Consider the following 22,943-nt stretch of genomic DNA (forward strand, 5'->3'; position numbering starts at 1 on the left):
TGTGTAAGTTGTGCACCTGCCACTTAGCCTAAGTCCTCTCTACCCTCCATCTCCTGAGCAGAGAAGAGGAGCTGTTAGAAAGTTCTGATAACGGTAACACAGGCTGTAGTCAGATAACCAGGGAACATTGTCAAGAATGATCAGCCACAAATACATCACATCAAGCATAGAATAGTTTCACCTCGGGCCTAGAGAAAGACATAAAAATGGCCTTTGTATTAATAAGTAAAACACACAGGTAGACAAACCTGCAGTCAAATATTGTCTCTAGTATTGTGTGTATTTGGGCAGTTACTTAACTTCCCTGAGCCTCAGTATCATCAGGTCCTCACCTATAAAATGGAAATAATTATAGTACCCATTGCACAGGTTCATGCTGTAGATAGAATGAGGAATTACACACACACGCGTGCGCACACACATATCCCACTACCTGTCACATAATAACTCCATAAATGTTAGTTATCATTATCAAGTCGTATGGAAGGGCCCCTCTTCCCAGCTTTTATGCATTTTTTGCAGAGCACCCACTTCCTTCTTTCAGGCACTCATAAATTGCATGGGGAGGCATACCCTGACTATCACATCGAATATCATCTTCAGCAAAAAATCCTGACCCTTCTGCAATCAGGACACCTCACTTGTCTAACGACATCGGACTCAAACGGGAGGATTCAGGGTTAGGACACTCACACATTTGACTCGAGGAAATGTAATTATTGCACACACAGACGTGCAGATACTTTCGCTTTCCTTAATGGGAAGCTGAGTACAAAGGAAGGAGCATTGGGCTTAGCCAGAAGAGGTGGGTTGGAGTTTGGATTCTGGTGCCAGCCAGCTCTGTACCTTGACCATCACAGTTTTTTTCTGAATGCCTTTTCTTACTAACCACTGTTGTAAGGTCTGTAAGATGTAGGGGTCTGTAAAGAACTCGGTACAAATGAAATTTAGGGTGGTATTATTGTTTGGATGACACAGAAAGACAGTGGTCTTGAAATCAGACAGACTCAGGTTTGCTTTCTGGTTTGACACTCACTGGCTGTGAAAAAAAGACGAGTATCAGCCGGGCACGGTGGCTCACCCCTGTAATCCCAGCACTTTGGGAGGCTGAAGCGGGTGGACCATGAGGTCAGGAGATCAAGACCATCCTGGCTAACACGGTAAAACCCTGTCTCTACTAAAAATACAAAAAATTAGCCAGGTATGATGGCTCATGACTAATCTCAGCTACTTGGGAAGCTGAGCCAGGAGAATCACTTGAACCTGGGAGACAGAAGTTGCAGTGAGCCGAGATCACGCCACTGCGCCCCCGCCTGGGCTACAGAGCAAGACTCCGTCCCAAAAAAAAAAAAAAAAAAAAAATACCAAAGAGCTTTGAACTTTAAAACAAAAGCTGTGTGGTTGTTATTTGGGGCTGTGATTCAACACAATTAGAGCATTTCTTTGGGCAGCTGTGTAGCCCATAACCCAACAAGGTAGAACAGAAAAGTAAAGCCAATTAAGCCAGAAAAAGCAGGGGAAATGCCAAAACAGCAGAAGTCATTTTTCAACTTCTGGTTCCAGAATTTGGAACCAGAGAGGTGGCTACGGAGTCTACCTGTTCGTGGTGGGAAGCTCACCCATAACCTGAGGCTGCTGACAGGAATTCAACAGAGCAGAGATTCCGAGTACTTCCCCTGACCCAGCAGCCCTGTTTTCTCAAGCTCCAACAGGTGAGTTCTCTGTGGCCTCCTTCAAATGCCTAAATATCAGCACCCAGCCTGCTTGGCAAGGAGGGGACCCTGCGGCCAGAGGCACAGTTGGAGAGTGTTGATCTGCACTCGCTCCCAAATAAACATCCATGGCTATTTCATTAGCCTCACACACCTTTCCATCCTTGGTTGATTCGTTCTGTGTCCAGAATTGGTGGGTTCTCGGTCTCACCGACTTCAAGAATGAAGCCGCGGACCCTCGCAGTGAATGTTACAGTTCTTAAAGGTGGCGTGTCCGGAGTTTGTTCCTTCTGATGTTCGGATGTGTTCGGAGTTTCTTCCTTCTGGGGGGTTTGTGGTCTCGCTCTAAGCTGCAGACCTTCCTGGTGAATGTTACAGCTCTTAAGGGGGCGCGTCTGGAGTTGTTTGTTCCTCCCAGTGGGTTTGTGGTCTCACTGGCTTCAGGAGTGAAGCTGCAGACCTTCGTGGTGTTACAGCTCATAAAGGCAGTGTGGACCCAAAGACCGAGCAGCAGTAGCAGCATTTAAGGCAAAGAACAAAAAGAACAAACCTTCCATAACGTGGAAGGGCACCCGAGCAGGTTGCACACATCTGGCTCAGGAAGCCTGCTTTTATTCTCTAATCTGGCCCCTCCCACATCCTGTTGATTGGTCCATTTTACAGAGAGCTGATTGGTCTGTTTTACAGAGAGCTGATTGGTCCGTTTTGACAGGGTGCTGATTGGTGCATTTACAATCCCTGAGCTAGACACAAAAGTTCTCCACGTCCCCACTAGATTAGCTAGATACAGTGTCGATTGGTGTATCCACAAACCCTGAGCTAGACACAGGGTGCTGATTGGTGTGTTCACAAACCTTGAGCTAGACACAGAGTGCTAATTGGTGCACTCACAATCTCTTAGCTAGACACAAAGGTTCTCCAAGTCCCCACTAGACTCAGGAGCCCAACTGGCCTCACCCAGTGGATCTCGCACCGGGGCCGCAGGTGGAGCTGCCTGCCAGTCCTGCGCCGTGCGCCCCGCACTTCTCAGCCCTTGGGCGGTCAGTGGGACCGGGCGCCGTGGAGCAGGGGGCGGCACTCGTAGGGGAGGCTCAGGCCGCCGTGCAGGAGCCCACGGCAGGGGGATGGGGGGGACAGGGGGAGACTCAGGCATGGCGGGCTGCAGGTCCCCAGCCCTGCCCCTCGGGGAGGCAGCTAAGTAAGGCCCGGCAAGAAATCAAGCGCAGCGCCAGGGGGCCAGCACTGCTGGGGGACCCGGCGCACCCTCCGCAGCTGCTGGCCTGGGTGCTAAGACTCTCACCACCCGGGGCCGGCAGGGCCGGCCGGCCGCCCCGAGTGTGGGGCCTGCCAAGCCCATGCCCACCCGGAATTCTAGCTGGCCCGCAAGCGCTGCGCGCAGCCCTGGTTCCCGCCTGTGCCTCTCCCTCCACACCTCCCCGCAAGCCGAGGGAGCTGGCTCCGGCCTCGGCCAGCCCAGAGAAGGGCTCCCACGGTGCAGCGGGGGGGCTGAAGGGCTCCTTAAGCGCGGCCAGAATGGGCGCCCAGGCCAAGGAGGCACCGAGAGCGAGCGAGGGCTGCCAGCAGGCTGTCACCTCTCCGTTCTACTTCTTGAATAATGCTGTCCTTACGTTCTGCTGCAAATGCCAGGTCTAGCTAGTGCACAAATATTAATTACACTGTATTCCCCAGTGTTTCTGTAAAGAGGATCGGCGGCATCCCTTTTGAGAATGGTAGAGGAGTAAAAAAGACAGAAAAATCTCTGAAATCATCTGACTCCCCAAGGTTTTGCTCCCAAATAAACATTTAATTTGTATTCATTGTTGTGCTTTCCTCATGCTTCTGACATTAAGAAGTTTTTAGTATGATTCCACTGAAAAGAAACTTTGGGCAAAATAAAGAAATGCCAGAAAGGAAAGTGGTTGTCTCTTCAAGTGCTTCACATCCTTTTTCTTTCTTTATTTTTTTAATGCTTACAAAACAAGGTGATGGTCAGGCTAAAGGTCCATCCCACCAGGCAGACTGCCCCGCTATTTGTAGCTGCAGGATGCTCGAAAACATCTGACAAGCCCCACAGAAAGGACTATTTTCAGTGCCAAGGAGAAAGCAAAGGGCCTGAAGGCCAAATCTTGCTATCTCAAAATGATGGTTATTATTTGCCTGTGTTAGCTACAGCTGATATTTTTTTTATCCCAAGAAAACCCTGTCATCGTGGTATTTATTGTCTTCCCACTGTGGTCCTCCTTCCTAATGTCTGTTGCCCTGCCAGCTGGAGGAGGGACATCTGCCCCTTCCCTGAATGTCACTAGAAGTCTGTTAAAGGAGGAAATAAAGTGTGACCTCATCTGCAATCCCCAAATCCCAAAGGTGTTGCAGCTTCAGTGCACACCCAACAAAGGTGAGTGTCCCAGCACGAGGCCTCAACTCCTGTGCAGTCTCCATTTGCACTTATCCAGGTTCCTTTACGACTTCACACATACACACATGCACACACACACACAGGTCCAGCCTTGCTTCCAATCGCCCTTTGGGGCAGGGAGTAAACCCTTCATCAAGACAAAGCTAGTCACACAGACTATACCCTGATGCAGAATTTTCACTGGCAGATGTCAGGAAAAGGAGTTTATCTGTAAGATTCAAAGAGCTCTTGTTAGATAATGAAACCCTTTCAAATCTAATATTTTTTATTTTCATTTTTATTTTTAAGTTCTGGGGTACATGTGCAGGACGTGCAGGTTTGTTACATAGGTAAACGTGTGCCATGGTGGTTTGCTGCACCTATCAACCTATCACCTAGAACTTAAGCCAAGCATGCATTAGCTATTTTTCCAATGCTCTCCCTCCCCCCACCACACCCCCTGATAGGCCCCCGTGTGTTTTTCCCCTCCCTGTGTCCATGGGTTCTCATTCTTCAGCTCCCACTTATAAGTGAGAACATGTGGTGTTTGGTTTTCTGTTCCTGTGTTAGTTTGCTGAGAATAATGGCTTCTAGCTCCATTCATGTTCCTACAAAAGACATAATTTCCTTCCTTTTTATGGCTGCATAGTATTTCATGGTTTCATTCACATTTTCTCAGTTGCAAGGCACACAGGGCATCCAGACTAGGGGGACTGTTTTTATTTTAGTGGACCCAGTCCTGACATGAGGTCTGCAGCCTCCACCTCTGCTTCTGAGCCACGAGGTTTGTGGGAGATGGAACAGCTTCTCTGACCAGATCTCCACGAGATTGCTGGGGAAGGGGGAGGTGGCAATCAGTCTTCACAGTGCTGAGCCTTTTTTTCTAAAAGAAGCAGGGAAATTGCAATTGAGAAAATGTGAAGAAAGTCAGCCTTTCTCCTCAGATTCCATCATCCTGAACACCTGGAAAGATGTCTCAATAAGAGGAAAGATTTTCCCTGCTATCTAGACACAATATCTGATAATGAGCCACTGAAAACACATCTGTACTGCTTTGATCAGACCCTGAAACAACAGCTAACAACTGTTGCTCCTTCCAAAAGAGCCAAAATAATGTTTGTCATATGAATATCTGAGCCTTTAAACAGAATGTCAGTGGCAGTTTACAACTTTTAATTAAATTGCACTTCCTTTCAACACTGAAACATCTTTTTTAAATGTACTAATTACAAAAAATGATATATTCTTATAAAAAATTTAATCAGTACAGCTATGAATAAAGTAGAAAGATACAGTCTTTAAGCTCTCCCATCTCCGAAGACAACCACTGTAAATGTTTAGGTGTATATCCCTTGAGAATGTTTTTATGCATATATATTAGTTTTAAGTAAAACAGCAAGAATGTGTTTGCTGCATGTCTTTATTTTAATGAAAACTTCAAAAACACCTCAATGTCCATCAGTAAGAAAATAGTAAATTAAATTCTAGGACATCCATACAGTGGAATACCTTGCAGCTACTAAAAGAAAGCAAGAGATCTATATGCACTGACAATGAAGGATGTCCACGGTATATTTTTAAATGAGAAAAGCAAGTTGTAGAACAATAAATTGCATTCCAAATCTTAAACATTTGCCTGTGCCTTCAGCCCACTGCACATTCTTCTTATCTCATTAATCATGATACTTCATTTTTCATTATTTGTTTTGGGTGAATGCAACAGTTATCACGTATTGTCTTTTAGCTACCAATCCAGCTGTCTTTGCCCTGCTTTGTGATACTGGAACTGGACGCTGTAAACAGTTCTCCTATGCCTGCTGCCTGGCCATGGCAAGGGAAGGAGCTTCTATTTCCAATTCTGTTGTGCTTTTGTTCCTAGCAGAACAGCTTCCAGAGGACCAGTATGCCAGAGGCCAAAAGCGCTCACTCTCTGAGTTTTTCTGCCACTCACTCCATAGGCTGCTTCATGGAAACCAGCTCTGACCCACTGGCACTCTACTGTGAAGTTCTTGGCTACCATTATACTGGCCCTGTGGACTAGCTACAGACAACCCCACCCTTTAGTGAGCTGTTCCTACAAACTAGCCCTAGCCTGAGCCCTCTGGAAGATTTCTTCACTGCCACCAGGTTGCATGGTCTTGTGGTAACAAATACCTCTTCATCAAGTTCTGAAGCTTAACTTCATGAATATATGTGGGGGTGGAGACTGGATCTCCTAAGTTTTTTGTGTGTGTTCTCTCCCTCAGCTCTAGAAATAGTGGCTTCTCTTGCTGAATTTGGTATTCCTAATTCCACAGTGCCTTTTTTTTTAACCTCTTGTAGTAGTTAACCACGTGTTAGTAGTTAACCATGTGTTAGTAGTTAATAATTTTTACATTAACTTTTCCCTGTTCAAATTACTGGTGTGGTTTCTGCCTTCTCACTATACCCTGACAGATATGCTCAATATAAGTAAACAGAAGAAGAAATTCCAAAACACCAAGCATTCACTTCATGTAGTACGAAGATGAGTCTTTGGGAAAATTATGACTAGAAAATTGTTTGGCAGTTTGGAGACAAGAGTTAAAAGGCAAGTCTTGGCCTTTACAACTCAAGCATCCATTAAACTGCCCCTCACCTTCTGTTTAAATCAATGGGCCACAGGTAAAATGGATCCCTCTCAGACTTATGAATAGAGGTAGTGTGATTTTAGGTGTCAACTTGACTGGATTATGCAAAACCTAGAGAGCTGGCAAAGCATTATTTCTGAGTGTGCCTGTGAGGATGTTTCTAGAGGAGATTGGCATGTGAGCTGGTAGACTGAGTGGGAAAGATCTGCTCTCAGTGTGGACAGGCATCCAATCATCTGGGGGCCCAGTTAAAACAAACAGGCAGAGGAATGGTGAGTTCCTTCTTTCTCTCTCCTGGAGCTGGAACATCCTTCTTCTCTTGCCCTTGGACATCAGAACTCCAGGCTCTCTGGCCTTTTGCCTGTAGAACTTGCACCAAGGGCCTCCCCATGTTCTCAGGCCTTCAGCCTCAGACTGAGGGTTACATCATCAGCTTCCCTGGTTCTGAGGCTTTCAGACTTAGACTGAGCCATGCTGCAGGCATGCCAGACTCTCCAGCTTGCAAATGGCTTATCATAGGTGATATGATTTGGCTGTGTCCCCACCCAAATCTCATCTTGAATTGTAACTCCCACAATTCTCACCTGTCATGGGAAGAACCTGGTGGGAGGTGATTGAATTATGGGGGCGGGTGGTTCCTGAGCTGTTCTCATAATAGTGAGTGAATCTCGCAAGATCTGATGATTTTAAAAACAGAAGTTTCTCTGCACAAGCTATCTCTTTGCCTGCCGCCATACACATAAGATGGGACTTGCCCCTCCTTGCCTTCCACCATGATTGTGAGGCCTTTCCAGCCACATGGAACTCAGAGTCCAATTAAGCCTCTTTCTTTTGTAAATTGTCAAGTCTCGGGTATGTCTTTATCGGCAGTGTAAAAACAGATGAATACAGTAGGGCTTCTCAGCCTCCATAATTGCATGAGCCAATTCCCTTAATAAGCCTCTTATCTATCTATTATCTATCTATCTATCTATCTATCTACCTACCTACCTATCTATATCGATCCATATCCCATTGACACTGTCTCTCTGGAGAGCCCTGACTAATAGAGATAGTAAAAATAGGAAAGGCTTGGTGGAGGGCCAGCCCCATGGGATTTGTATCTGTTGAGAAGTCAGGAAGGAGCTCGAGTTGATTCAGATAAGCTCATGGGTATGATGGACATTTTCTTTCCCACAACCTCCTGAAAATATGAAGAGTCCTGTCCTAGTTTTGGGGAATGACTTTGTGAGGAAAAACAACAAAAGGGGCTGGGATAGCCACACAGAATAGTCAGATTTAATGGTTAATGGCTCATGAGTGAGTGCTGATGACAGGATGAGGAGGTGGACTAGAAGATCAACTGAGGCAGTTCTCAACTTGGTGGGGCAAGAAATGAAATACAGTGAAAATCAGGTGATCCACAAGCAGTGACTTTTCTCCCCTGGGTTCCCCAGCACTAGAAACAGGCTGGGAAGGGAGACTAGGGGGTTCCTGGCCAGGTGCTTTACTCCTGTCCACACAGTCCCTGCACATGGGATTCATTCCCTCATCGCAGGAGCCACCAGCCCCCCATCTTTATCATATTCTCTGTATCATCTCTTTACCCTTCTCCCTCTCCAAGCCCAAAACTTTAACCCAGGGGATGAGAACCAATCATTCTTCATGATGTACTTTTCCAAATCCTTCAGTTTTCCTCATATTTGAAAAGCTAGAAATCTGACCCTTTTGTTCTGTGGGTTCACTGTAACCGTCCCCTCGTCCCCCACACCCCAGATGACGGCACCTGTCATCAGACAGCCTGTTGGAGACTCATGGGACAACAAGAGACAATAGATAGAAATTATCCAACAGTTTGGGTAAATAAGTATGCTTCGTAATTAAGCAGCAAACCAATATACTGAGATGTGAATATAAAATAAATAGGAAAAACTAACAAAATAAAGATGTAGGCCCGGTGTGGTGGCTCCCGCCTACTGTAATCCCAGCACTTTGGGAGGCTGAGGTGGGCGGATCACGAAGTCAGGAGATCGAGACCATCCTGACCAACATGGTGAAACCCCGTCTCTACTAAAAAAAATACAAAAAAATAGCCAGGTGTGATGGCACGTGCCTGTAGTCCCAGCTACTTGGGCGGCTGAGGCAGAGGAAACACTTGAACCTGGGAGGCAGAGGTTGCAGTGAGTCGAGATCGCGCCACTGCACTCCAGCCTGGCGACAGAGCAAGACTCCATCTCAAAAAAAAAAAAAAAAAAAAAAGTAGAACAGAGGTCGGCAAGCTTTTTTTATAAATTACCAGATAATAAACAGCTTGGGCTCTTCAGGTGATGAAGCAAAATCCAAAATACATACATACATAACAAGAAAGAACACATTTTAATTAGATTTTTATTAACAAAATTCAAAGTATAATAACAACTGATAAGTATAAATTTTTGTAATACAGGTCTACTAATGAGAAAAACGGAATTCTTTGTTTTGGGGATAACCTTTCACTTGACTTGGGACTCAAAGTTTGTGTTCCTTATGATCAGATCAATTGCAAATGTTCATCAATAAAGACTATTTTTAGCTTATTTGCTGTGCAAACAAGCAGCAGGCCAGACTTGGCCCACAGGTCTATAGGTTGTAGTTTACCAATCCCTGGTTTAAAATGATAATGGTATAGAAAAAATTGTGTTTCAATGGAAAATCATTTATTGTCTAGATAACCCATGCAATTATCTGATTCTCAACTTTCATTATTTTTGAGATATTTGATAACTCTGTAACTTATAGGTAAGAGATAGACATGCAAATTCTGTCCAGTGTGGTAGAGGTTTGACTTCTCTCACTCCCTCTGTGAAGAAAAAAAAAAAAAAACAGTTTTGTTTCAACATTTCTTACTCCATGTAAATTTGTGCTGCTTGGCCTTCTTTATGTGAACCGGTAATTATCACTGCCTGATCCTTCATGAATAAAATCTCTAGTATGTATTCATTTCTACATCTGTATGACAGTCAAGATTATTTTTCCAAAAGTATCTTTTAGCATTGGTAAGAAGGTATGACCATTTATTCAAAGATAGAACCATTTAAGTCAAGTGTGCTAGTGTTCTATGCAGCCATAACAAATCACCACAAACTTAGTGGATTAACACAGCAGAAGACCAACATGAGTCTCTTGGGACTGGAATCAAGGTGTCTGCACAGCTGAGGCCTTCTGGAAGCTCCAGGAGAGCCAATATTCCTTGGCTTGGGGCCTCATCACTCCAGTCTCTGCTTTCATCATCACAGTGTTTTCACCTCTCACTCTGACTCCTCCTGCCTGCCTTTTACAATGACTGTTGTGATTACATAGAGCTCACCCAAATAACCTAGGATAATCTCCCCATTTCAAGAACCTTAACTAAATCACATCTACACAGTACTTTCTGCCATGTAAGGTAACATTCACAGGTTCTAGGGACATGGACATATTTGGGAGCCCATTTTTAAGGCTAGCATATTAAGGAAAAGCAGGAACTAGAAAATTAAAAGGCTGAGAAAATACAAAAAAATTTTGTAGGGCCCTTCATTTAAGGCTTTTTTTAAGTTGTAAATAAAGGAATTGTCAAACAAATTATAATATATACATCTATAACTGAAATATTAAGACAGTTATAACAAATGGTTTGTATAGCATATTGACAATACATTTCATGGCAGAGAAAAATTTTTAAGATACTGTAAATAACAAAAGCAATATAAACAGTGTCACTCCATTTGTGTACATTGAAAAAAGAATATTATACATTAGAATTTGTGGCTAAATGGATTCAAGGTGTACCACAAACTGCTATGATGTGTGGTTATCTCTGGAGGGGAATGTGGGATCAAGCAGGGGCATGAAGGAGAACTTTCACTTTGTATTTATGTACTTGGGAATTATTTTGAATGTTTATAATATTGTATTTTACATTGCATATAATTGTTTTTTAATCACAGTAATGAAAATGTTAAGGACAAACCAGAAGGGGCAAAAATCCCTTCCCTTCCTCTTACAACTGTCCTTTTCTGGCCCCTCTAAGAAGCTAAGTGCATTAGTGAGCAAAGAAATGATCGTATCATGCTGGGATGAAATGGAAGAGGAAGGACAGGCACAGGTGAGTGGTCTCTCACCAGAGGTGAGCACATGTTTGCTCAGCTATTGGGCTACCAAAAAGACTGCTGTAATCCACAGGTAGGAGGCCCCTTGTTAAGTCCCATTCCTCTGACCTTTTTTCTTCTGCAGGCAAACTCTGAACTGAGCAGGCACCCTGGATGCTGTCAGAACATTCTACGGTGTCCATGTGGATCATTTCTTTCTTTGATATCCTGCCACTGTAAGCTGGGTCCTAATTAGCAGCCAGGATGTAACATAACATAAGTTCTAGAAATATGCAGTTTCTGCAAGCAGCCGGCTTCCCTCTTATTATGTTAATAATGAAGATATTCCCCGTGGTACCTTGGGATGGCGTATCTGATAAAAACCAGCAGAACAACTGCATGTTCCAGACATTCATGCTGAATAAACAGAACAAGCAGAGATGGTAACAGCTCTGACACAAACTTTCACAGGAATACAAATTTGTAAAACTGCCATTTAAAATCCCCTTGTGTTTGTTCCATTAACTGAGCATACTTTGCTCCACCAAACATCCAAGACTAAAACGGTACCTAAATGGGGCACAGATTAGATTTTCCCTCAGCACCTGAGGCTAGTAGAAGCCCGGGTAGCTTGCTTTTACATTGCTTGACCTAGTTCGAGGAGGGCAGAATCGCTGGTCCCACTAAAAATCTGGAAACAAGGCCCTGGTCTCAATTGGCTTGTGCATTTATTGAGCCCTGTGGTGTCTGTGCCAGGTGCTAATGGAATCATGGCTCTTGTGCCTCATGATGGTGTTCCAAGCTCCTTTTTTAAGTTTGAAGACCCACTTATACATGGAAATATTATGGATCCCTGTGGGATTCAAAAACGATCTATTTTTAGCATTTATTGATTTAATAAATATACATTGAAAGAATCAATTATGAGTTTAACAACACTTTAAATTTGCATCTTATGATCCAAACAACATTTACATATATTTGAAAATATATATATGCCTTAATAAAAATATTTATCTATTCCACAGACCACAGATCCAGGGTTCTCTTGCAATATTTCCTTAGCCATTGCTCCAGGAGTCCTCGGTCTGTAATTTAGGAATCATTACTATAGAGTATACAAAAAGGAGTACTCCCTTTTGTTTTGGTTTGTGCCTTTACAGACCTTATTTCTAAAATGACTGCAGTCAGGGAAGACTAAAGAGAGCGAGCTGATGGAAGACTAGTGGAAGCCATGGCAGAGGGGGTGGAGAGAAAGCCAACAGAATGGGAGAGATGATAAGGAAGAACAATTGTAGGAGCTGGTGACTGCCCCAGCTGTGGGTGTGAGGTAGAGCGAGGGCCTCAATGAGATGTCCCAGGCTCTGTTGTTATCTAAATGTTGGGGTCCTTCACCAAAACAAGGCCACAGGCAGAGTCAATCTACATGACTCCCTGGACATTTCTTTTTCTGAGCTCTCCAGAATGATCCCTGCTCACAACTGGGGATGATACCTTAAGTGCATTTGTAGCTACAATGAAGGACCCATTTTGCTATTACCCAGAAATGAGTCAATTTCAACTCTATTAATATCCAGGGAATTTCAGCATATCACAGGATCTTGGGAGGAATTATCTTCATCTGAAGCCTCCTGTCAAGGATAATTTAGTGTTTACTCTGAATTCATGGACTGTCCAGTTCTCTGCTTTCTAGCAACACCAATGTCTTATTTATAGGTGAAGGATGACAAAGGCAATTTCTCTGGGCACTTTGCTTTACTGTTTGCTTGGAGGCCACAGAAAAGTGGCCAGGGGGGTAATTACGATCACCTTCAGGTTGTGAACTCTACTGACTGTAGAAGAAATGATGATTATATTTATAATTCTAAGTATAACTGGATTACTGGATCTCTTACAACTACCAGGCACTGGGCTACACAATTTATATTTTTTAGCTCAAATATCACCACCTTGGAGAATCCTTCCATAGCATTCCCTCTCTCCACTTCCTCCCCATTATTCTCTATATATCCATGAGTTTCATTTTCTGCATAGCACTTCTTATACTCTTTTTTTTTCCTTTTTCTTTTTTTTTTTTTTTTTTTGAGACGGAGTCTCGCTCTGTTGCCCAGGCTGGAGTGCAGTGGCGCGATCTCGGCTCATTGCAAGCTCTGCCTCCCGGGTTCACGCCATTCTCCTGCCTCAGCCTCCCGAGTAGCTGGGACTACAAGCGCCCACCACCGCGCCCGGCTAATTTTTTGTATTTTTAGTAGAGACGGGGTTTCACCGTGTTAGCCAGGATGGTCTCGATCTCTTGACCTCATGATCCACCCGCCTCGGCCTCTCAAAGTGCTGGGATTACAGGCGTGAGCCACCGCGCCCGGCCTTCCTATACTCTTATAATTATCTTATTGGCTGATTCCTTCATATGTCATCTCCATCCAACTCTAGTCAGTCATCTCCATAATTGGTGGCAGAACTTCTTCATCAACCTCTCTGTTCCCAGTGCCAAGAGCTTGGCATCCAATCAGTAACTTTCTTTTTTCATTTAATTGATAAATGATTGGATTTAAACCTTTCACGAGTTGTAAGTTAGGTACTAGTCCTAACTCAACATCATCTCTGTCAAAAACCATCAGTTTTTTAACTCAACATCATCTCAGTCAAAAACCATCAGTGTGTTAGAGTTCATTTCCCTTAACAGTGAATGAAAGGTGCAGGGGAGATGAGATAGAAGAATAAAAAAAATATGCATTTATATGTTGATTTGTGTGTGTCAGTGTGTGTATACGTGTATTTATATATTATTTTGATAGTGGCTTTGGTGAAGTTGATACAGGTACATAAACTGAGTTTGGGAATAAATTGCATCTGAATTGCTCACTCATTTACTTCATTTTGCTTTGAGATTGCTACCTTGGATATAGGATGAGAACAGAAAATAAGATTCCCGTTTATACAAGAAAAATGACCAGTTGTCCTTTAATGTCAATGAACAGAATAGCTTGTACATGATTCTCTTTATGTTATCTGTTTACTAAGAGCAGAACAGCATCTTAACACAGCAAGGCTTTCCTTAGTCTGCTACACCTATCCTACTCCCAAAAGATGGGGAAGGGGGAAGAAAAAAGCCTTTCCAATCAGACTTGCCGCCAGATTGCTTAACTTTGAGGATGACAGCCGATAAACCTGGCCACAAGTGCCCTGCTCCCTCCATCCAGCAGATGGAGCTCTGATTGCTCAACTCCAACTCCTAATTTCTCATCCAACTGTGTCTGCCCCATAACATAGCTATTAAGTACTATTATGAAGGCACATGACTAGGTAGCTTTGAAAGAGGTAAGAACAGGAATATCTACACAGCCTCTGAATGTTTCTAGCCCAGAGTTAAACTAATGATGATTCCCTCTCTGTCTTCAGAAGTTTGCATATTGCATAATTAAACATCCCCTTTTTAATTAAAAAAAAAGAAGAAGAAGACGAAAGAAAAAGGCAAATCCAATCAAACGAGAATTGGGTCAGAATCCTCAACTTTTCAACCTGCAAGCATGTGCTTACAAATGGAAAGAGAAGGAGGAGGATGACAAAATCCAAATTAAAAGGCACTGTGTAAGTGATAATGATAGCTTTGGTTGGGCAGTCAGATGGATTAATCAGGGGAATTTGAGTAAATTCAGCTGGATGATTTGCCATTACTCTGCTGAAAGCTCTGATATTTACCAACTGAATGTAGTCAGAATTGGATTCTCGGAGTAAATAGACAGGTTTTAAATGCGTGTTAATGAACCGCCCTGTGGATATAACAGTCTTGGTCTGTGTCAGGTCTTATGACAAAGGTGGGACTGTCCCAGAAATGTTCTGCTGTCCCCTTCACCTGCCACTAGCATGGCTTTCCTAACTCAGTGAAAACTGAATAGCTCTTTTCCTGCAGCTTCACTTTATGTATCAGACAGACAGACTGTGGGTAGGGCAAACAATAGGCAGTTAATCAATCAAATGACTAATAAAACCCAGATCTCGAAACTTAACACCCAAACTAAAAGATGCTGCAACTCAAGGAACCTAGAGATCTACATGTCATGTTCTCCAGCTGGGCTGGCAACTTTTACAATGCACAGCGGTCAACATGGAATGTAATGAATGGAAGATTACAGAAGCTTCAGAAGGCAGTGAGCTGAAGTTGAGTTTCATGATCTATGAGGAAGTTGCTGGCCATCGTGAAGCTAAGTCAGGTGTCTGGAAACTTAAATAAGTGTTTATAAAAAACAGGAAAAGGGCTAGGGGTCTGGAGAAGTAATGATTGTTTGCACCTTGCAGGAACTCAGGCGGCTAACCACGCAGGCTTCACTTTAAATTGGGAAGGCAGGTTCATTCCCTCAAATTAAATTGAATTTGATATTAGGAAGGCCTGCTCCTTTCCAAAGGCTGGTTTTCCCTGCAAAGCACCAAGTGTCATTATGGAGAGGGAAACGCTCTTTAGTCCCCTATGACCTGGTGTCCAATGGGCCACCAGCCTTCCAGAGCTGGGAAGTGTGCATAATAGTAATGGAGAGAAGAGAATATGGGTTTCATAATCTGGTTCTGAAATGCCATATGGTAGTTAAGAAAAATGCCTATTTAGTAGAATGTGAAATACCTGAGGATTAATATCAGCTATATTTGTAAGAATAGCTAAAAAGCTATTAAGACCATAATCATATTTACCTATGATGCCTTTTAAAGGGGAGACTTTAAATGCCATGGTGAATATTTTCATGTATAAGGTTTCTGAATGTCAAGGTTTTTGCATTATGTGATTTATCAGTTTTTAAATACATACATAAGAATGCAAACCTAATATTCAAGTCTATATTGTTTATATATTGCTATAGCAGCTTAAAATAAGAATAAAACCTCTTCTCTCACACAGTTTCTAAGGGTCAGAAATTCAGGAGCAGCTTAGCCGGCTTGGGTCTCTCATGAGGCTGTAGACAAGCTACCAGACAGGGTTTCAGTCACCGAAGTCGTAACTGAGATGATAGACTTTACTTCCAAAATGGCGAGTCAATGCTAGCTGTTAGTAAGGAATCACATTTCCTCACCACGTAGACCTCATTCAGGGCTACATGAATGTCCTCAGAACATGGTGACCAGCTTCCCCCAGATGCCAGTAATAGCACATGACTATACTTGCTTAGATAAATTAGAAGAGTGTACTTTTATTTAATAAAAGTCCTAAGGTAGGTGGTTCATGACTGGAATAGTAGCTTCACTAACTCATCAGGCACTCAGATTTCTTCTGTAATTCTGTTCTACTACCCTTATTAAAATATCTAAAGGTTGCCTCCTTGTTCAACATGGCTATTAGAGACCCAGCCATCTGTCCACAATCCGGCAGAAAGTAGAAGTGAGAAGGGAAAGGCAAATATGGCCCTCACCAATGGTCTGCCTCACAGTTTTGTTTTCCAGAGGCTCTATCCAATAATTTCTATTTCCACCTGTCAGGCTCTAACTGAGGTCCGAGGGGAGTCGGTGGGCGAGTGGCAGGCGGCTGGAAAAACACTCGAGGAATCGTTGATGGTTTCAACATGCTTTACTCTCTCTCTGGGCATGAACAAACTGTATGTACAGGGTAAGCAGAGTAATTCTACCTTGTACAGACAATAGTAGCTCTGAGCCAAGCATGAGCTTATGTGGGTGATCACCTAATGCACCTCACATGACATGATTAAATAATGTGCAGTTTTTTGCGCCTGCCCTCCAAACCCACTGAATCAAGCTGTGCCAGAAGGCCAGCCTGGCCTACTCCTGACTAAAGCACAGCCATTTCCCTTACACCATCTCATTAGCCAGAATGGCCAAATCAAGTTGTAATGGAGTCTGGGAAATATATATCTCAGGCAAGCATATTGCCACTCCAAGTAAAATCAACTTTTGTAACTAAGGAAGAAGAAAAATAAAATTAGCATTAGATCAGCAACCAATAGTCTCTTTCATGTCTGTGTCATAGAGTTCTCCAGAAAGTATATGTCTAAACCTCCACATTATATTTTCAAACACTGACTATACTTTTTAAAATTGATGATCAAAGATCAGAGTAGAGAAGAAAGGAAAGAATAGGTGGGTGGGAAGTAGCAATGGCAGAAGATGCCTGGTGTTTGATGAAAGCATACATCATCCTGGGAATTACCCCATTGTAAGGATCAGAAGGATGCCAGGTTTCTCCAAAGAGTTTTAGTGGTTCCAAGAAATGAGCTAGAAAGAACAGCTGCATTGTAGCACTATCTGACAGAGCTGGATTATCTCTTTCCAGTGTGACTGGGGACCCATTTGAACATTAGGCTGAAATTCAAAGTTCTTTTTCCATTCCTTCTCCCTGACATTTACAGTAAAAGGTTGAATTCTCTGCCTAGTAAACTGTGAGGCACTGTCAATACTGGGTGTTAGAAAATGATGCAGAAACAAACAGAATATTATTTTTGCCAATGGAAACAGTAAATCACCCTTCTTTTGCGCCCAAATGACACAACAAGTGCAAATCAAAAGTTCTCACACCTCAGAAGGAAAATATTCCACAGATCTCTTAGAGAAAGGAATTACATACCTGCCTATAGAGTGCAATAAATGTCCATTTTAAAATGAAATAATTTCTCAGCTCCTCAGCACAAGACTTATGGTGAAAAAGACAGCACCAATATTAACGTTTAATATACCCAATATTGTCGTGTAACAATAAATCAGCCAGTAAAAAGCAGCAGGGTTTTTTCTCCCCCTACTCCTAAAAAGAGTTACAGTGCTTTAATTTGAATGGATGTTAGGTTACGATTATGGGTTAGAATGGCAAAAAAGTATGAATTTGTGTCTCTATAGCAAGCAGATGGAGTTGCACATAGCAGTTTATATAATATGCAGTGTACTGCTCTGTCAGTGTCAACGAGTATTCACTTCTTTTATTAATTCAATAGACTATAAAGATGACAAGTTTAGAAGCTGAAATAATGACAAAGTGAAAGCTTTGAATAGTTCAATCTTTTCAGCTTCATGGGGCTTTGCCAAAGCTTGTCTAATTTTACTCTTAGACTTGGGTGTGTGGAGATTGGTTTGCCTTTTTGTTAATAAGAGAAGAAAACTTTAAGCCTCAGAGGAGAAAATTGTCTGGTAGGTGGACTTCTTACCCTATCGTCTAAATGCAAGGTTGACCCTGTTCAGACCCTTTCTATCCATAACTGAAGTTCAGAGTCAGACAAACCTGATTTAAATCCCAGCTCTACCACTTAGCAACAGTGTAAAACCTTGGACATGCTACTAAATCTTCTTGAGATTCCATTTTTACCTGTGAACATTTAGATAAGAGGTGTCCTAAGTTGCAGGGTTGGTGGGCAGAATATCTTCTAGAAAAAAATGCTGAATCTTGTGTAGGTACTAGATAAATGCTGGTCCCTGCCCTGTCTGAATTTTAAAACCAGAATTCTGTTTTACAGTCTCATATTTGCCCACCAAATGGGTCTTTGACCTATTTCCTTTCCTCACAATTCCTAGAAGATTAAATACATCAATATGTAAAGTGATTAATGGTGCAGGGCACCTGTAGGGTTTCATAACTGTTAGGGCTCATCACCATCATCATTATTATGAGAGGTGGCTGGTTCTATCTATGGTGCTACCAGAGATCATACAAATGACCCTGACCCCACAGATTCGTTATTATGGCATGAACTGTGGGCGGGGAGGAAGGAGGAAGTCCATAACAAAGTATCACTATTTTAACCACCAAAAATAAGTTCAAAGACCCTTTTCAAGCCTTTTATTATTATAATTAGTCATAGTAAGGCCAAACTGAAACCCCAGGAAGCCCTCCCTTCCTGACCTATGTGCTGTGCTGGGTTCTGATTTATAAGAGTTCAAGGAGGCAGAGGAAGCAGACATTAAAGCACAAATCCACTCTGGCCCTAATACTAGGGCAAAGGAAAATGCTGCCACCTCCCCTGGAGAAGACAGCGGTAGAGGGGCAGCTGCAACCTCTTCCACAGAGCACCGCTTTGTGGAAACAGAAGTCTCCTGAAGCTGTGCCCAAGCAGCGCTGAGCCTGCATCATCTCCCTGTGTTGATTTACAGAGAAGCCACACCTTGGATCAAAGGCAGAGTAGGACAGCAGCAGTGCTGCCATCCAAGCTGATTTGTTAGCCAAAGATCAATCATCATGGCAGACAGAAATACAGTGGAGATTATAACACATGGTAAACCTGAGCACCTTCCCAGGGAGGGAGATGCAAGAAGGGGTGAAGAGAGAAGTGGTGGATAGGTCTACACAGATAAAGTTTCTTTTCTGGTGATGTTACATCACCCTTAAACAGAAAATGTGATTTATTTTCCCCAAGACTGAGGACAGGTAAGGTAATGCTTTGGGGGCCCCATTTGCTGCTAAGATTGCATTTGGTGAAAAAGTTTTTCAAGATCTTGGGTAGTGGGAAGAAAAGCAGCCAGTGACCAGCAGAGCAGCTACTGTTTATCGAGTACAGAGCTTTGAGCTAGATGCCTGGATTCCCACAATTCCTAACAACGATGTTGGAAGTTAGTAATATCATCTCAATGTTATAACTGTAAATAAATTGAGGGCCAGGAAGTCAGGCAGTTTATAGATGTTTACTGAGCAACAGTTATGGACCAGGCATGGTTCTATATGCCAAGTAAACAGTGGTGAATATGAATGACATAGTCCATCACCACAAGAAATTGACATTCTAGTAGGAGAAATCAAAAATAAGCATTTAAACAAATAAAGAAGGTGATTTTAAGTATTGATAAGCACTATGAAGGGGATGAAGTAGTGTGATTTATTACCACTTCAGCCAGGATGCTGTGGGACAGAGGTGGTGACATTTAAGCAGAGTGCTCAATAATGAGAGGCCAGCCATGAAAGGAAGGTGAAGAAGGACTTTTCACGCAGAAGGAAGAGAAAGTGCAAAGGGCCTGAGATGAAAGCAGAAGAAGATGCAGAAAGCAAGCCAGCACGCTTAGGAGGCAGTGGGAAGGGGGCCAGGTGAGGTTACACAACTCATTAAAAGCGATGCAATTAGAAAGTGGCAAAGACAGATGTGTCACCCAAAACTGTCACAGAAGCTCCTGGGCGGTCCAACCTTGCACAAAACACAAAACAACATCCCCAGAGGTCCAGCCCATGGGTTTGGAGTCAACCTGCCTGGGTTTAAATCCTAATCTTACTGGGTGCTAACTCTAGGACCTAGTTTGGGGAAGTTACCTAACTTCCCTATGGCCTCAGTTTCCTCATCTGAAAAAGAAAATGATTGCAACATTAATCCCTTCTCCAGAGCTATTGTGAGAATTAAAGATAAACCATGTGAGTGTCTGGGTAAGCATTGAACAAGTAGGATTATTTTTCCCACTCTCATGGATTTTTCTAAGCATAGTGAAAGAAACCATTTTCCCTTCTTGGCCTAAGGGTCTTGCTTCTTGAAAACTAGGTTCTTTCTAGAAAAAGGCAATTTCTTTTCTTATTTGAGACAAAAAGCAAACGACGCAACAAACAAACGAACAAATTTGTTTCCCATTTTCTTGGAGACAATACCAATAAGCCTTTGTTCTTCAAGTTCTGGTCTCACAGAGGGTCATATAAAACAGATTCATTCTAAAGAATTGGCTCACATGTTTATAAAGACTGACAAGTCCCAAGACCTGCAATCAGTAGGCTAGACAACCAGGAGAACCAATGGTGCATGATGTAGTTCCAGTAGGAGTCTGACAGCCTGAGAACAGGGAGAGCTGATGGTGTAGTTCTACTGATAATCTTCATAAGCCTTTATACTGGACCCTCTATCCTCTCAGGCTGTCTGGAGCCAGGCAGACTGTGACTTCCAGGTTTCTTCCTCATTTTGTGGGGCGGTCCAAAAGCAAGTCCATATCCTGGGCTACCTTCTCTGAGCCTTCCTCATGTCTCAAGTTTTCAGGTAAACCCACTGAGTACCACTTTCTACTTCATGTGGGGAAGAATATAGGAAAGTCCAAAGAAGAGGGGAAAGAAAGAATGAATATGAATGTCTGTGTATAGAGATTTCCATTAGAGTCTTTCTTTTATACATCTCTATGTTAAGTATTTTGTTTTTCCAGTATAGGCATCATAGTCACATGGAAAAATATCCCAATAATGCAAGATGATTATACAGTGAAACGTGGTCTGCTTCCCATCTGTACAATTTCCCAATTTATTTCCCCAGCAACAACTACCATTTGTTACCAATGCCTCAGGTATTCTTCCAGACACATTTTGTCTGCATAAACATAAACCAATTATCAGAGTCTTTCTAAACATCAATCCATAATGAATGACACATATGACATTTAAGAAAACCTGAGGCTGGGTGCAGTGGCTTATGCCTGTAATCCCAGAACTTTGGGAGGCCGAGGCGGGCGGATCACCTGAAGTCAGGAGTTCATGAGCAGCCTAGCCAACATGGCGAACCCCATCTCTACTAAAAAATACAAAAAATTAGCCAGGCGTGGTGGTGGGTGCGTGTAATCCCAGCAACTTGGAAGGCTGAGGAAGGAGAATCCCTTGAATCTGGGAGGCAGAGGTTGCAGTGAGTCAAGATAGTGCCATTGCACTCCAGCCTTGGGGAACAGAGTGACAGAAGAAGAAGAAGGAGGAGGAGGAGGAAGAGGAGGAGACTTGAGATATCAAGGAAGCTAGACTAACTTGCCACATTCAAATGATGATTCTACCGACACTATTTGCCAAAAGAACTTCCTCCACACCCATCACAATGAACACACAAGGAATTCTCATCCAGACAAAGATGAATGGATTCATCTGTTTGTTCGCTGTTTATTAAACACCTATTATGTACCAGCCATGAGCTGTGCACTTTCCAGCTCACATCTAGAAAGAAGAGTCCCTTTGAGCCAGCCTCTGGACACAGCACCATAGGAGAGTGGCCTCTGTTAACATATTGGACAAATAGTGAAAACAACAACAATCTGACTACACCAAACTGGGAATCATTTTTCGTTCAAAATAGGAAACCCGAACAAAATGACTTCTTCCCCTCCTAAATGAGACGCATCATCTTACTGCAATCCAATTGTCCTATTTAAATACATCATCAAGAGGAGCCCTGAGGGGAAAAGCAGTCCCCAAAGGCAAACAGGGTCTCCGGGTAGCAAGTGTAGTCTGGGCGGCGGGAGGAGAAGGCAGAGAGCCCTGTGATTAGCCTGCTGGTACCATCTTGTATTTTCCCTGGGTCTTTTTTAATGTGTCAGCTCTCCACAGGTAACCAGGTTTTATTGTTATTAATTATAGGAGGAATGTTTTGGAATGGATATGACACATTTATTAAAAGAAAAAAGAGCCCTTGATCAACACTGTGACAAATGCACAGTCAGATGTGTACTTAGAAGGGGGTAAAAAATTATTTCCAAAGAAGAGCCAATCAGAAGGAGGCATCATTAGGTAAAAGATGAAGATTTTACAACAGCAGCCTCAGATCCAAGTCAGCACAAACACATTCCTACTGGCTTTCAAAAGGATTGATTCTCCCAGGCATCACCCCAACCCTCACTAAAAAAAAAAAAAAAAAAAAAATCACACAGGCTGGATAAGAGACAACTACTCTCTAAGTTCTTCTTTATTTACAATTTTCCAATCTGTTAAGTTGCTTTTACTTATAGACTATATGCCAAAGTAATTTTTCAAAAGAAATCAGCTTTGGGCAGTAAATAAAGGCTTATTGAGTGAACATGTTATAAATCTTTGAAGAAAACACTTCCCTGGTATTTTTTTTTCTTTATTTCTAATCAAAACCCATCCCCTTGTTCTCCTTTCATCCCCACCAGCATCATCGCCTCTCTCATTCAGACACAGCTGCTGTTCCAATCCTGGGCTGAGTCAGAAGCAGGGAAAATAATCAACCCTGCTTAGACCCTCAACCCCCCAATTAAAAGAGAGAACCAAAGCCATTGAGCAATGGTGAAACTATAAACCACACAGTGAAGCATAGCATCTCCTCCTCTTTACCCATAGGTCCTGCAGGCAGCTGTATTATCCTGGCTGGTTTTAGAGAGACAGAGAAAGAGCCTGGTTGCTTGACCTTTTTACTTCAATCCAATGCAGTGCAGAGGATGGGTCTGATGTTACTCTCATCCCCACAGTCCATCCACACAGCAGCCATCC

The 22,943-nt window shown here is 42.8% G+C and overlaps 1 long non-coding RNA gene across 2 annotated transcripts in view; it reads right to left on the bottom strand.

Annotated features, from left to right (window-relative positions):
- LOC107968323 (uncharacterized) overlaps positions 1 to 22,943 on the bottom strand; it is a 245,353-nt gene that overhangs the window by 160,809 nt on the left and 61,601 nt on the right. Inside the window, exon 1 of one of the 2 annotated variants that reach the window (XR_010150991.1) lies at positions 1,867 to 2,300. The exons of the other annotated variant lie outside the window; for it this stretch is intronic. This is a non-coding gene — a long non-coding RNA (uncharacterized LOC107968323). Of the gene's footprint in view, positions 1 to 1,866; positions 2,301 to 22,943 lie in introns of those variants that run through there. 2 annotated transcript variants of the gene reach the window in all.

This window comes from Pan troglodytes, chromosome 15, assembly GCF_028858775.2.
Source record: "Pan troglodytes isolate AG18354 chromosome 15, NHGRI_mPanTro3-v2.0_pri, whole genome shotgun sequence".
Taxonomy (NCBI): domain Eukaryota; kingdom Metazoa; phylum Chordata; class Mammalia; order Primates; family Hominidae; genus Pan; species Pan troglodytes.